General features: G+C 43.7%; 1 protein-coding gene across 4 annotated transcripts in view; it reads left to right on the top strand.

Moving 5' to 3' along the window:
* Positions 1 to 16,894, top strand: part of LOC123353618 (cyclic AMP-dependent transcription factor ATF-7) — a 115,430-nt gene that overhangs the window by 58,238 nt on the left and 40,298 nt on the right. The gene's annotated exons all lie outside the window — the stretch shown is intronic.

The following is a 16,894-nucleotide window of genomic DNA, read 5'->3' as shown; positions in this document are numbered from 1 at the left end:
CACTGTATGGCACAAACAGGTTCATAGTTATAAAGTAACAGCAAGGGACAGAGATTTAGCAGTCCAGACTTGACTGTAATCTAAAAACATGGTGGAGGCTAGAGTCTTGGTCTTGTTTTTGTTCATTATGTATGGAGTTTTCTGGACTATTTACTTTCTTTTCACAGAAATATACTATCTTGGGTCAGATCTCATTTGCTAACCCACATTCTGATACAGCTGGACATGTCATCTTATTTCTAAAGGAATTTCAATGAACTGTCTAAATAGGACTCTATTAACATTGCAAGTGCAAGGTTTATTTAGACTCACGCCTTTCCCTTTGCCTCTGGTGTCCTAGAAATCTGCTAAGTGACAGTTCAGTCTGGATATGTCCACACTGCAGGGTAGGCCAGGGTTAGCAGAACTCAGGTTTGTAGACCCTGGCTTTAACCCAAAGCATGAGCATCTACACTCATTTGCAACCCCATGTTAGGAATTGTTGAACCCTGGAGCTTTAGCATCTACACTGCATTATGCAGGCCCAAGTCCAACCACCCATATCCAGACTTCCCAGTGTCCTCCCAAAACGTGGCCATGATAGCCCTTTGTTTATGGTGCAGTGTGGGGAAACGCAACTATCCACAAAACTTAAATGTCCAGAGGACAAAGAAAATCAGCCCAGGGATTGTGGGATACTTTCAGTGGACTCCCAGAGCATGAATTCAGTGGGCTGTGTCTATACTACAGAGCAATAGGGCTTGAACCCTGGATCCTGGCTTGACTCAGGCTTGGTCCCTCCACCCCTGCAAGGTCCTGGGAACCTGGGTCTGAGCCTTGGGTTAGTGTGATTTGTGTGTAGACAAAAAGGGGTGGGTGGGTGTTAGGTTTGAGTCTGCATTTGAATCCTTTGCTTACATTGCAGTGTAGACGTACTGTGACTGGATACTCTGAGTCCCAAAGATACAGGTGCAGTCTCTTCATTATGAAATCTCTTCTGTTGACATCTTACTTCTTTGCTTCAGCATTTTTGTTAGCAATTTTTACATTAGGAGATTAATATGATCTTTCAGTTTGGCAGTTAGGAGAACCTTTTTTACTGTATGTTTCAGTATTAGTTAAAAATAGAGTGCTGTGTTATATTGGCTCCATCTTTTAAGAGAGTATCTTTGTACAAATGTTTAAGATTTATAATAATCTAAAATAAAATTGAGGCACTCCCCTTTTAAACAAGGGCGTTTTTATCATAATTTGCATCTGATAAAGCAGAAAAGCAGCTGTTCAAGGTACTCTTAGAACACCAGCAAAATAACGTTTGGTGACCTGTAGTTTTCTACATCACAAAATCAGCACACAGTTGGCGCCTCAGCTGGGTAATCTCTGCTCAAGAGGGGTTCAGAATGGTAAGTGTGGAAGGGAAGGAAAGCTATAGATCAGAACCAAAGTGCAATTGGCAAAGCCATGTGGAGAAAAGCTTCTGCACAGCCTTCTTGCATTGCGCTTGGCTCTATCAATTCTAATTTCTCTAGCACTTACAGTTTATCCACTTAATTTTTATTCAGGGGTTGCAGCTGGAAAGTAAAATGTTAAAAGGCTTTACCATTAGCCAGGGGTAGCTAAGAAGGCAATTAGAACTGCACATTAGTAAAGCACCAGACCCAGATGAATTGCATCTGGGGATTCTGGAACAACAGACAGAGGCTTTTTGTGGGATTTCACCGGCCCTCTAAGTACACAGATAATACGTAGGCTTGGGAGCTCGCTAATATACTTCCTAAACTTAATCCTTTTGTGCAGACAGTTGAAATCTCCCAGTTGTCAACTTATGAAAGCTGAAAACATTCTAAGGAGTTAAGAAAAGAACATTAGAAGAGCAAAGAAACACTAGTTTACACATGTAAACCTGACTTGACTTGTAGTGAAGAAATTGGCAGCTTTTGAAAGACCAGATTGCATAACAATTACAGATGACTAATGCAAGACTAGATCAGGATATGGAAAATTGACTCGCACATTCTAATTTTCTGGGTATTTCACTGAATCCATTTATAAGGTGGAGTGGATGAGGCTTTGAGGGGGACCAGAGTACTATGCAGAATGTTTTGCGCAGTCATAAAGCTGAAGATGCAGTATGGAAACTGTTGAGAGATCAGGGATTCTCAGACCTCTTCAGGGTCTGAGAATTTGTCTTTAGTGAACCTTTTAGTGAAAAGATTGTCCAATGTCCAGTCATTCATGATCTCCAGAACAACCTCCCCTTCCAAGTGTGATCAGATAATGCCCCTGTAGCAACTATAGTAGTTTCTTACATGGAAAAATATTAGGAAAGTATCTAACATTTGTAGCTGGCCCACAGTATAATTTAGTAGCTGGAAATCGAGTAGCACCATTTTACCAAGTCAGTTCTTTATACACTATCAGTGGTCCATAGGTCACTGTTGATCTAGATTAAGAATTCATTTGGAGTCAGTGAATGGAAGTATCTCAAGATGTACTTGATATTCTATTGGATGATTAAAAAACAGGGGAATCTCAAGTAGGAGTAAAGAGGTTATTTTGCCTCTGTATTTGGCACTGGTGCGAATACTGTGTCCCAGTTCTGGTGTCCACAATTTAAGAGGAATGTTGATAAATTGGAGAGTTAAGAGAAGAATGATAAAAGGATTAAAAAGCAGGCCTTATAGTGATCTATTTAGTTAAACAATGAGAAAGTTTAAGGGGTGACTTGATTAGTCTGTAAGTACCTACATGGGGAAGAAATATGTAATAGTTTCTTCAGTCTAGCAGAGAAAGGTATAACACAATCCAATGGCTGAAAGTTGAAGCTAGACAAATTCAGTGTGTAAATAAGGCATACCTTTTTAAGAGTAATTAACCATTGGAATAACTTATCAAGGGTTGTGGTGGATTCTCCATCACTGATCATTTTTAAATCAAGAGTGGATGGTTTTTTCGGATCGGTCTGTTCTAGGAATTCTTTTGGGGAAGTTCTATGGCCTGTGTGATATAGGTCAGACTAGGTCAGTGTTGCCTTCTGGCCTTGGAATCTGTAAAGATGGGAAATGATTAGTGAATGGGAAGATGACACACAAGGGACAGCATTAGGGCCTCTCATTTACCTTGTATATGTTGCTACTTAAAGAGTAGCACAACCTGCTGGTAACGGAGAAAGAGGAGACAGAAAATAGATATCCTGAAGAATCCCCACTCTAACACACCTTTAGTAGGAGAGATGGTCACAGCTACCAAGGTGCACCAACCAAGCCAACAACTTCCAACAGCCAGATGCAAGTTCGTTCATTTAAGAGCATACGATATAGGCCAGCAGTGTCCAAACTTACTGATCTTTCAAGCCACATACGACCGTCTCCACAGGTTCAAGAGCTGGAGTATACCTGTCAGGGCTCCAGGCTTCAGTCGCGTGGGAGGCACTTGCTGGGGCTCGGGGCTTCAGCCCTGCTCCTGTTGAAGCCCTGCGCACCGGCAGATGCCACCTGCTGGGTAGAAGCCCTGAGACATCCCCCACCCCCAACCCTTGCTGGGCAGAAGCCTCTACCCCACCACCCTGCTGCAAGGCAGAGTCCTGAGCTCCCTCCCTCCCCCAGTCCGGTAGGTGGGGAATGGGAGAGACATGGAGGGCTCCCCAAGGCACACTTTAACCGTAAAAGAGCCGCATGTGGCTTGCGAGCCACAGTTTGGTCATCCCTGATGTAGGCTATACTTACAACCCAATCTGCGGTCTGTATCCTGGAAAGCAGTGACTCTGATAAGGGCTTGAGGACTATTGTGGATAATACAATGGGAGCTGAGGGTCAGTTTATCTCAGGATATGTAAACAGGAATATTGAGTAAGAGTAGGGAGGTCATAATACTTGTGTATGTGGCATTGGTGAGACCACTGCTGGAATGCTGTGTCTAGTTCTGCTGCCCGTCTGAAAAACATGCTTACCATGAGACTTGGGAGCTCACTATTTAGTTTATCAGAAAGAATGTAAGCAGGTGATTTGACCATGGTCTAAAAGTACCTGCATAGGGAGAAAATAGCTGACGTTTTGAGTGGTGCCTTCAATTTGATAGACATAACAGGATCCAATGGCTGAAAGTTGAAATTAGAAAAGTTTTAAATTGGAATGCAGTTGTAACTCCTTAACCGGGTAAGTAATTAACCATTGGAACAGCTTGCCATGGGATGTGGTAAATTCATCATCACTTGCACTCTTTAAATGATGTTGGATGCCTTTCTAATGGATATGCTCTATTTCAGCCATAATTTATTTGGCTTGTGTCTATAGTAGAAAAGAATTCCTTCCACTGCTTGGATTACAGAGTGAGATTCTTTACCCGTTACTATGTAAGAGGTCAGGCTTGCCGATCATATTGGTTTCTTTTGGTCATAGTCTATTAAATCAGTGAAAACGGAGAACTAGTTTCATCCCTTGGATGGATGGAAAGGGTGGCCGGCTGGGGAATCCAAAGACGGAAGTTGTCCTATGGTATGAATGGATTAATTATATGGGCTGTTAAATCACTTTTGGTCTCTAATTTCACTAGGACAACTGTGGAAATTCAAGAGAGCTTAATAGCTTTTTCCTAAGCCAAAGATCTCTTCCATTTCTTAATTTCTATGAAAAGCGACGAGTCCTGTGGCACCTTATAACAGACCTATTGGAGGATAAGCTTTCGTGGGTGAATACCCACTTCATCAGATACATCTGTATTCACCCACGAAAGCTTATGCTCCAATACGTCTGTTAGTCTGTAAGGTGCCACAGGACTCTTGTCGCTTTTTACAGATCCAAACTAACACTGCTACCCCTCTGATACTTAATTATTAAGCCATCGAGCCCTTCATGCTCCCTCCTTGAGCCAGTGCAGGACTTCTCTACAATACATTAGGTACTGTTTTGTACATTGTAGTTTTAAATGTCCCAAACAATGGAGCTTCTAGCCCGTCACTTGGTAGACTGGATTCAGGAGTGCTACTAACCTAAATTTTCCCTTTATCTCACCCTATAGCTCCAAGTTGTACCCGTGTGTACCGTACTGCCTTTAATAATTACTCTCCCTCCTTGACATTTATACCCTTCAATAATTATGGGCTCTCATATTCTGTCCACATATCCCTGGCCCACTACCAGTTACTTCCATAGTTCTGTATTTCTATGCAACTAATTCCCTTCTGCCCTCTAATTGGAGACATATAACAACAAACTCTCTCCACTTTGATACCTTATTGGTAACACTTTATGCAATAGCATCTTAACAGACCATTAGAAAGGGCAGATCTACACTAGAAACTTATATTTCTCCCGTCAGCATACCTACTGCCTCTCATAGAGGTGGATTAGCATCTTCACTGAAGCGCTACAGAGGCTCAGCAAGTGTAGATCTGCCCAAAGTGCCGGGGGGACCAGTGCATTAAAAGCATCTATACAATATTTGGCTGTAAGGAGAGACTGACAGATACGTAGACTATAGGTACAAGATGTCGTGAATGTGTCCAAGGAAGTTAACCTTTCAATGCATAACAACTTTGGAAGATTGCATCCACTTCTAATCAAGGGTGTGGAAAGGATACTGTTGAGCAATGTGTGAAGCTCTCAAGCTGTGACACAAGAAACAAACTGGAAAAATACTCATTTTCCATTGCCCCATTAGAGTTTTTTGTCAAGGAAAACTAACTTCTAGGATTAACTTCAGGGCAATTTTTTGAAACAGTAGCCCATCCAACTAAACCTTGGTAAGGTGGTGCAGGGTATATTTGGATAGGGAGAGAACTAAAGCCTTTCTGGGTGAAGAGAGCCATGTCATAATTAGCCTGTACAGCAGTAATCTGGGAGATATATAAAACTGTTTCAGGTGGTAATTAATGTGACAGAATTCTGGGTATAGTAGCCCTTGACTATTAGCAATGAGAGAAGATGAAGACTTTATGCTGCCGTTAATTTTCATCCACTCCTCAAGGATCCCATGATTGTCTTTTGCCCAGGCATGCTGAGTGTGTGCAGTTGATATCTCTAGGCACTAAGGAAAAGATCTTAAAGCCCAAGTTCTTGCTCAGCTCCCTGAATCAAAACAGTATTTTTGCTTTTTAATCACATCTATTTTTTACTCCACCCTCCCATCAGAACTCAATTCATTGCCTTCCCGGCATTGATGAAGGACTTCTGGCTAGGTACTGCAGAGTAGACTTTCTGCTAAGCGTTGCAGCATCTCCACCAGGTGTGGAAGCATGCTTGGTACAAACCCTCCATTGTTACCAGCGATTTAAGGTTTGCATATTGAACGAGCGTGAGCACTTAACTTAAATGTACTGTTTGGCAGGGAATCTGAAAGTCATTCTGACTTGCACCAGTGAGCAGTCGTAACTGCATGTGCTAGCACCTGCTGCCAAAATCCTTTCTTGCCTGTACATTATTGATGGACTGGGCCATATGCCAGAGACTTTTTAAGATCCCAGTACAGCCTCCCAAAGCACAAATCCTCAACCCTGTAGACAAATTAATCAGCTCCAGTTCTGATTTAATTACTTTTACACACACACATTCTTGTTTCTTTGGGTATTTTGGGAAGGAGTTTCCTGTTCTTTTCTTTTCACTCTATAAATTCTCTCTCACATGCGCACAGAGTGCAGGGCTTGCTGCTGATGCTGTTTGTTTGCTGAGAGAGATTCTTCAGTTCCAGCTTATTCATTCAGGAGCTGTCGAGTTCAAAGCAGGAAGTGTGACTCACTTAGTAAACAGCAGCGTCTTGCAGTGGAAGGCAGAAACCCAATATTGGATTTCTGTGGTAGAGCTGAAGTCTGTTTTTGGTTGCTCACCACCACCACCACCCATAGGCGCCGACTTATATGGGGCTCTGGGGCTTTAGCCCCATGAATAAATCCCAAGCAGGGGCTCTGCCCCACCAATATTTTTTCTCCCCTGCTTGGAGCGCCACCCGCCGCTGCCACCGCCACCGCCGGGGCTGCCCAGAGCCCTTTAAATCCCAGCCGCGGCCGGGAATCAGAGGGCTCTGGGCTGCCTGCTGCAGCGGGAAGCCCAGAGCCCTCTGATTCCCGGCTGCGGCTGGGATTAAAAAGGCTCTGGGCTCCCCGCGGTTGCAGGCAGCCCAGAGCCCTTTAAATCCCAGCAGCGGCTGAGATTTAAAAGGCTCTGCGCTCCCCGCGGTTGCAGGCAGCCCAGAGCCCTTTAAATCCCAGCCGCGGCCGGGAATCAGAGGGCTCTGGGCTGCCTGCTGCAGCGGGAAGCCCAGAGCCCTCTGATTCCCGGCTGCGGCTGGGATTTAAAAGGCTCTGGGCTCCCCGCGGTTGCAGGCAGCCCAGAGCCCTTTAAATCCCAGCAGCGGCTGAGATTTAAAAGGCTCTGGGCTCCCCGCGGTTGCAGGCAGCCCAGAGCCCTCTGATTCCCGGCCGCGGCTGGGATTTAAATGGCTCTGGGCTCCCCGCCGCAGCGGGAAGCCCAGAGCCCTCTGATTCCCGGCTGCAGCTGGGATTTAAAAGGCTCTGGGCTCCCCGCGGTTGCAGGCAGCCCAGAGCCCTTTAAATCCCAGCCGCGGCCGGGAATCAGAGGGCTCTGGGCTGCCTGCTGCAGCGGGAAGCCCAGAGCCCTCTGATTCCCGGCTGCGGCTGGGATTTAAAAGGCTCTGGGCTCCCCGCGGTTGCAGGCAATACTGTATATTGAAGTAGGCAAGTGCTGCTTCTGACTTTCCACTTTTAATTGACCCTTGTAATCTTGTGGCACTGACGCGTTGTAGCTTCATTTTATATCGGCTTACAGGGCGGGAGCGGGGGGGCACCACCATTTTGGGCCCCACCAAAAATTATACAAACCTGCCGCCTATGCCACCACCACCACCACCACCACCGGGTCTGATGATTTTTTTTTCCTTATTGGATGTGGGCAAGGCCCCATAAATAATATGATTGTATGGCTGTGAGATGGCTGCGTTATTTACCTCTTTTTCCTCCTAGATGCCCCAACTTCCTAAACTGCACTAGAGAAAAATGCTGCTGTAGGGCAGCTTAGGAACTCCACTCTAACAGTGTCTCCCTGTTCCCCACCCAAGACATTGATTCTGCCCCATTTATTTACTCCCTACTCCCCAGCTTCCAAGCTATGCAGGAACTGCTAAGCTCTTAAACTAACTCTGCAAATGGCCCCTTAATGGGCCAAATGGATATTTCCATTTCATTTTTAATTTGTATTGTTTTTCTGTAGTGTTCCTGACGGGTATCTTAGCACTCTCTCATGCCATTGGATTTATCCTCACAACACCCTAGTGAAGCTGGGAAGCTGGGAACATTATCTTCATTTTATGGTGCGTACTAGGGATGAAAAGAGTCAGTAATTTACCCAAGGTTACACAGGAAGACCTTGGTACTGCTGGGATTAGAATGCAGAATGTAATAATCCTTATTTATTTACTTCCTCATTGTAGTGCATTTTTAGATTTATTTCAATAAAATTGATGGTTATTGAATAAATTTTTAATTAGCTACCACTGTCACATAATGTAATGCTGTTCTGTTCCCCCAAGCAGCAGCAGCATGGTGCTATGGATGGGGCACCACACTACGAGTCAGGAAACCTGATTCTGTTTTCAGCTGTTCCAATGAATGCTCTTTGACCTGGCCAAGTTACCATAACTTCAGTCTTCCCAGCTGCGAAAGGGGGTTAATAATCAGACTCGCCTTTTGCAGAGGGCTTTGTATTCTACAGATCAAAAGTATGAAGTATTATTGGCCAAGGTTTATTTTAAATGCTTGCCTGAAGTTAGATACCCAAATGCATAATCAGGCCTCTGAACAAAAGTCGCCTGACTTAAGTGCTCATCACCCACAAATTGTATTGGAATCCATGAGAGAAACCGATCTGTATTGTTGAAAATCTGGCTGCTTTTATGTAGGAGCCCAACTTCAGTCAACCGTGGTTGAAAACGTTTGCCCATTTTTTGGTTTGAATTGGGCAGCCTTGGTGCCCAAGGTCTGTCAGAATACCCATGCCATTCTAGGGGGGTTTATGCAAGTTGCTGGATGCTTTCCTTCCTTACCATCCATGCAGCATCACAAATTTCATCTGTCTCTCCCCCCTCGCCTAGGGTAGCAGATGGATCCTCAGCACTCCAGGAAATTCCTTTTTAGCAGGAGGGTTGGCTTAGTGACCTAAGCATCATGTATTAATCTGGTTCAAATTGTGACAGTGTGGCACTCCTTCCAGTTCCGGGCACTTTAAGATACTAGGGCTTGTCTACACAGGAAGTTAGTGCAGAATAAGTTCAGGTGTGAATTGAAAGCACAATAGCTGTTCTGCACTGTCTCTCTCCCACCCCCCCCCACCCGTGGGATGTTCTTATTCCGCACTAAAAGCACCATTGTGCAGTTTAACATAGTCTACTTTAAAGCCACTTTTAGGGCAATATATGCTTGTTCCTAGGTGGAGTTAGCACAGAATAAGCTAATGTGTGAATTTAAATTGCAACAACTGTTTTGTGCTAACTTCATGTATACAAGCCTGTAAAAACTGCAGTCCTTTCCGCTGTGATGGACATTCAAGGGGCCTTTCGGACAAAGTAGATACCTTTTTACTATGTAGCATTTTAAATAAGATTTGAGGTTTGTATCATATGGCCTTGGACAACAATGTTCTTTCCTCACTACTGTTATGTAGTGTACTGCAGTGGGTCTAACTTATTTGATTGTTCCCCTCCCCTTATTTGTGTTTGTAGTAGTTTACGGCCTGCGCTCGCGCTCTCTCTCTCCCCTGCCACACAAGTACATATATGGCAGCCCAGGTTTGAAGGCAGAGTGGAGAGCGGTGACTGCTCTCTGGTCACCCAGCTCTGAAGGCAGAGCAGGTTCTTATGCCTCCCCAGAATACATTCTGTGCCCCTCAGTTTGAGAACCTCTGGTGAACTGTGCACCACATGGTTGCCACCCGCATTTCAGTGGAGTTGCACATGTACCTGAAGCCCTATGGGATAAGAAGCTATAGAAATGTAAATTATTTACCCACTCACATTCAAAGGTACTACCCTTCTGGCTAAGGAGGTGCTAGATGCAACTTTCTCCAGTACTTGTTAACTCCGTTGCTTAACAGGCAAGAAAGTCAGCCCTTGAGTAATCTAAGCTACTCTGTCCCCCTGTGGACTAAGGGTACGTCTTCACTACCCGCCGGATCGGCGGGTAGCAATCGATTTCTCGGAGTTCGATATATCGCGTCTCATCTAGACGCGATATATCGAACCCCGAACACGCTCCCGTCGACTCCGGAACTCCACCGGAGCGAGTGGCGGTAGCGGAGTCGACGGGGGAGTCGCGGACGTCGATCCCGCACCGTGAGGACGGGTAAGTAATTCGAGCTAAGGTACTTCGACTTCAGCTACGCTATTCACGTAGCTGAAGTTGCGTACCTTAGATCGACCCCCCCCCCCAGTGTAGACCAGGCCTAAGTGTGCCATCTCTGCAGTGCTTCCAACCTCTGCCAGCTGCCTGAAGAAGAAACTGCTTCTGGGAACAAACCTGGGTCTAGTAAGTGGTAGTAGCCACTAGACTGATTATCTCTCTTTTCATGTCTAAGTTTTACTGCATAGAATCGTTTGAGTGCAGATTGTAGCTGCCATGTTGTCTGATGTAAATCTGTGACAGTTTATGGGCATAGTGAGATGCACAGCTGCTTAAGAAAATGGCAGATTTTGTAGGTTGGTCATATCAGGAGTGGCAAACTTCCCAATTTTTTGCATGTTAACCCTAACTAAAGAGATTGAACATCAAAAGAGCCAGTTAGCAGTCTTGGTTTCCTAATAACAGAAATAAATGTGCCTGTGAACAGAGCCTGAAGTTTCTGATTATTTTTTTTTAAACAAGGAAAGAAATGTGAATTAATCATAGTCCAGGATGTAAGCACATTTTTAAAGTAAAAGACATATCCACATGGGTCTCTGGAGCTGCCTGAGCCAAAAATAACATTTCAAGACTTAATCTGGATGCGGTTTGAGTGAGCGAGCGTGTGAGTGTGTGTTGCCCAGAAATGCATCAAACATGCTGTTTTCAGGTCGGACTATACTAGCCATGGATTTTCTGATTTTCATGAGACACTAATAAACAGGGAGGAAAATACCTTGTTCTGTGGTGCTGATTTTAAATTGAGAAAGGCGCTAGATACTTTACTGTCTGCATCACAAAATGTTTAGGCGTAAAGACAGAAGTGTCCATGCTCAAAGACTAACAAAGAAAATGACTTAAAACATATACTCTGACTAGATCAGTTTAGACTGTCAATGTATAATTCTGCTAGAAAAGTGTCATAGCATGATCACCATCTAAGTGATACATCATGAGAAAATGTCCTTTCAGTTATGGCTTCTTACCCTCATTCTCATTATTTACTGATTTAATCCTTTGTCTGTCAAGTATATCGAAGGGCTTTACAGGAATTAATTATGGCTCTCAGTACTCCTGCGTAAGTCATAATTGTCCCCCTTACGTAGAAGGGGAAACTAAGTCACTCAGTGAAATGAACTTTGGTCCGGATGACACAGCAGGTCAGTAGAAATGCTGAGAATAGAACCCAAGTGCCCAAATTCCCCTTCCCTGCTCTAACACATACACGGCACCCTGGTTTTGCTTTTTAGTTAGGATTAGGTCCCCCTCAGCTCTCTTCAGAACAATCCATTTATCCCCACGGTAGGAACATTAAGGTGTATGTGCTGTGTACTTCAGAGAGGAAAATCTGTCCTTAGGAACGCTTCAGTAACTTGTGAGCATCCATTCCTTCCTTTTTTCACCCTGTTTTCTCTGACTTAATTCACACACGTGGTGTCACCTACTCCATCGGAAGGACACAAGTAGAACCATCGTGGCCAGTTGCTCAAAAGAGCTCAGCTCCTGTTTAGCCACCAAACCAACTTGCCGTGTGTTCAAAATTAGCGCAGTACATTGGGTGCTTTTGAAAATGTGGCCATACGTGTCACAATGAGAGCTGATGGCCGCTTCTGAAGATCACTCTTCGTGTGATGGTCTGCCTGCGTGTGAGCCTTTATGTTGTAGTAACACAGTGGGAACAAGCTAGCGGGCAGGGGCACAGGCAGACTCTGAGAAAATTCTCCTTGAACTCACAACTTTGTGCACCTCACAAATAAATGTAAAAATATACAAATCAGCTCCACTATTGATAGAATAGAATGCAACAAGTCATTCCAACACCAGCTATGGTATTGCCCCAACACCTGCTCTACAGTGAAAACAGATCTGTCTGGGTGCTAATAGAGTCCCCAGTAGATAATTATAATGATCCAGTCTGGCCTTAAAATCTATGAATCACTCTAGTGTGTGAACATCTTACAAACATTAGTGAATTTATTCTCATAACCCCTCAGCCAGACAGAGAATCGTCATCATTTTACAGAAAGGAAACCGAGATGAAGTACTTGCCCAAGGTCACATGTGGGTTCCCGGATCTGCCATAGACTCCCTATCTCCAGAACCTTAATCACAAGCTCATTCTTCCTTATTATTAGTAACTTAAAGGCCATTCCATTCTGAGAATTAAAGCGAGGGTGGGAGGAGGGGCAGGTGACCTTCCTGAATAGAGCTTGGCTTCAGGGCCGGCTCCAGGCACCAGCTAAAGAAGCAGGTGCTTGGGGTGGCCAATACCAAGGGGTGGCACTCCGGCCGCTATTGGGGCAGCAAATCCAAGTCTTCGGCAGCGGGTCCCTCAGTCACTCTCGGAGCGAAGGTCTTGCTGCCGAGTTGCCACCGAAGAGTGGAGTGGCGCCATCGCACTGCTGGGTTGTTTTTTTTGGTTTTTGTTTTGTTTTTTTGGCCGCCTGGGGCGGCAGAAAACCTGGAGCCGGCCCTGCTTGGCTTTCTTTGAAAGTTAACTACTTGTGACTCATTGTATCCACCCTGTGCTGCCTGATGCATCTAGTGTAAGCATGTGCCTGTAAATTTACTACTGCAATAAAGGGCATGTTTTAATTCACTGCAAACTGTGTCCATCAAGATATTTATACCATGCTAATGGCATAGCAGGGTATCTGAGTGCTGCAAAATCATTTGTGACACTGTAGTCAGTTAGGTTGGGTCAACATTTCATTTTCCCACTATTAACAAGGGTTTATTAATTTAGCTGTAAAAACTCATTGTGGGCCGCAGCTTGGTGCAAAAGATCTTGGCTCCTAGTCTTTCTTCATTCCAATGAAAATGTGCCGTCTGCTCCCACTTTCACTTAAAATTTCCTTTTACAAGTGTATTCTGTGGCACAGTTTGCAGCCTTGTAATTTAGACCCATTATGCTTTGCTTTTTTTTTTTTCCAAGGAGCTAATGTATTTCATAGTTGGAGTTACTTTCTTCTTAAATTACTTGAAAAATATGTCTTTATGGTCTAGAGATTTCTGAGTGTGTATGTTAAGCTGTTGGGCTTGACACAACAGATTTAAAGGCACTTTGAGCACTACCTTCATGCCAAATGCAGTCCGCTACCATTTTCCTCTTTATTTCAGAGCTTGCCCCACAAAAACGATTGGTCCCAGCATGCTCCTCCTTGATGTTTGTGCCCTGGCTGTATTGTACCCTGAGATCTGCAAGTTGTCCTAACAAGCAGCCAGTGTAGCTCTCCCATCGCCTGTATCAGTTTTTGTGGGCGTTGTAAGTGCAGGCTAAGGGCAAAATCCTTGCTTTTCTTTTCCTCATTGAGTTGAGGGGAGTTTTGCCTGTGTAAAAACCTAAGGTTTGTCCCAGTGTACTTATTCTCTAGCTCCTTATCACATTACTGAAATGTATCAGCCCATCTGGAGTTATTGTAGCTTTTTAAATAAACATTTTAAAATTAGTGCATTTAAAATTACCAAGATGTTTATTCCGTGGGGCTGTCACAGCCTGTTGGATAAAGAATGCAAACTTTCCAACCTAATAAGCCCCAAATCTGTCTTGTCTGGAAAACTTTTACTGTCTCCTGGGTAAATAAATGCAGATACTTGTTTACCCACACGCTAAATAACCATGCACACACTAAATACATTGTACCAGAGGAACTGTGGGTCTCTTGTAGGAGCATGCAGGGCCAAATGCAGCCTGGGGACTCCTAAAAACAAGCCTGGAACTGCATGAGGAGGATGAAGCTCCTCCACTGAGGTTGTGTAATCTAGTGAATTCAGCCACCATCTTTCAAGGAAGAGAAAAATGCAAATACTTATGTCTGTGTGCATTTATTTTTAAAATGTAAATTTATACACCAGTCAGGTAGCGGTGCTGCAGCTGGGCCCGTAAGGGCCACATTTGAAATAGTGGGGTACCCCTAGTCTCTTGGGTTTTCTGTCGGAAGCTGTTTTTTCCCTCCTCTCCTTGATGCATATTTAATGTTTATTTTGCACTCACAACCCAGAAACTCCTAACGAGGCCTTGATCTTGATGTCGTAGCCTCTGTACAAACACATGATACTTGCCCCAAGAGCTGACAATCTACATCATCTTCATTTGGGGACAGGAGGGAACCAGCCAACTTCAGGCTGAAATAACACGGAGGATGTGACAGATGCTGATGGAAAGAAATTAAATATTAAAGCTGATGCTGTGGCTGTAACTCACTCTGTTTGTTTTTTTGTTATACTCCACTCACTTTCCCCTCTGTGTTAAATGACATGATTTAGGACTGAAGTGCCAGCTTTCAGCCTCTAGGTTTTGGTGTTTGGAAATATACGTAGAGAGATATACTGTGTCTCAGAGCATTTATGTGTAGAGGAAGAGAGCACTCCAAAGCCTGTAAGACCACATAAAGATGTTACATAGAGCTGTAATGTGGAACAGAAACATGAAAAGTGCCCTAAAAATTCCCAAGATGGAACAAGACACAATAACTGGCAATTAAAATAAATTCTAGAGTACCAAAGCTGCAGAACCCAAATCACAGTTGACTAAAAGACCTGGCTCTTCCAGAGCGAGGCTTAGTTTTTTAGGTGGCTACTGAGATCTCATTATTGAAGCACACTGAGCTATAATGTGACGTTACCACGCTTTCTTTAAAACTCGTTGCCACATAACCATCCTTTATGGAAAATAAATAACCTTGATTCCCATGCCCAATGGCTTCTAGTCGTCTTGCTGCTGCTTGCAGTCTTGTCAAACAACAACAAAAAAAAAAATCTTTCCACTTTTCTTTTTTACCTAGCACCAGATTGTAGGGTCAAAGAAACAGGACTTGGACCTGTGGGGTTTCATGTTTGGTGTAACTGCATATTTACCATTTAACGCTACTGTTGATGCTTCTAGATACGTATTTGAAACTCCCTTTCCCCTGCCCACATGTATTATTTCTTTCTCTCCTTGCCTTAACCTACTTATTTTCCTCATACAACTGCTTGTCATTGTCTCTCAGGGAAAGAGCAGGACTGGCAGCTGAGGATGTTAAAAGCAGACCAGTAAATGCACCCCTGCTTTATGGCATGATGTAAAAAAATGCTGGAAAAAAATACACACACACACACACACACACACACACACACACAATCCTGAACAGTAACAACTTTTCAGCCTTTTAATATTTCTCCCCCGTCCAGTATTTTCTCAGCATAAATTAATTGGGCAGATGTAGCTTCAACTGAACATTGAAACAAACAGGATCTGCTTAGACATCAGCATTACGTTTCAAGTGGCTTCTCAGACTTTGAAGAGAGGGTACCCCAGCAAGAGGACAAATATTATTGCGAAATATTACAGGGGGAATACGGAGAGTAAATAAAGTGGCATTCATACTTCAATCCAGTATTTCACAAACTTCTAGAGGTAGAACCCCTTTTGCTAGAACTACTAAAAATGCTTTCAGGACCAACAAGTTTTTTTAAAGCTCTGGCCGAGGTCCACCGTTCACAGACACTTTTGAGACGCCATTTCTTTGAGGGATGAGGCATATTCTACAAAATATCTTCTATGATAATAAAGGGAAAATAAACTTTTTTTTTGTTTTGTGTAAACATTAATACCTATTATTTCTCTTCCCCCACTATTACAAACCTCCTCTCAGTAATGCTCATTCAGGAAAGCTACAAAGTCAACATGTAGCTTCCAGGGACACACATCTACTTGGAAAAGAATCTAGACCCAAGTGAGCGTATAGAGATCAAACTGCCGGTTTGCACTTTAGCTTGTTCACAGGTACAGGTGTTCCTTTTTTTCCTTTTCCCTTTTCTTATAAAATTCTCTGCGATGCAGCAGCTATTTCTAGAAGCAAGAGGATGTCAGAACAATACTGCACAACTACTGGATGAATAAAAAATCCTGCAGTATGGCCTCATGAAATGCTCTGAAGCTAACGGTTTGTCGCAGTCTATTAGGAGAGGCGCAATCCATCCTCTGGTCTTTTATTATTATTTAGCTTAACTCTTTCCCTCCTTTTGTACCTTTTTATTTCAAAAATGCAGAAATTGAGACAATAATTTAAAAAACGAGTCAGCACGTAACACTCCTCCAGGAACAAGAAGGGGGTGAATCCTTTTGTTTGGGTTTTAAATGTGACTGCCGTATCCCCAGTACTCCCTTATCCTCTTGAACTATTGAAGCGAAGCCAAGTTCAGCAGCAGCACCCAAAAGCCCTTGCATGCACTTTTATTCTGTAATTATGCTGCAGGTGGAATTTAGATGGCATCTTTATTGTGCTTGAAATGTGTCCTCCTGGTTCTGTGGGAGCAGCATTTGTGCAACTGTGCTCTTCCATGCCGTTACAAATAGCCATTGGGCATCGATCTCAGGCAGTCTCGCTCTGTCCTGCTCCATAAAACCTGGGCCCGAATTGCCTTGCGGATGCCAGTTCCATTACACACGATCCAAGAAGTTAACTGATCCCCCTAATAGTGAATAATTTATCTCTCCATTAGGCAGTAATAAAGTGGTACACTTCACAGAGCACTGCGGTGAGGATAATT

Source organism: Mauremys mutica, chromosome 20 (genome assembly GCF_020497125.1).
Source record: "Mauremys mutica isolate MM-2020 ecotype Southern chromosome 20, ASM2049712v1, whole genome shotgun sequence".
In the NCBI taxonomy this organism is placed as follows: domain Eukaryota; kingdom Metazoa; phylum Chordata; order Testudines; family Geoemydidae; genus Mauremys; species Mauremys mutica.
The sequence above is the reverse complement of the archived record's forward strand: the minus strand, read 5'-3'. Positions and strand labels throughout refer to the sequence as shown.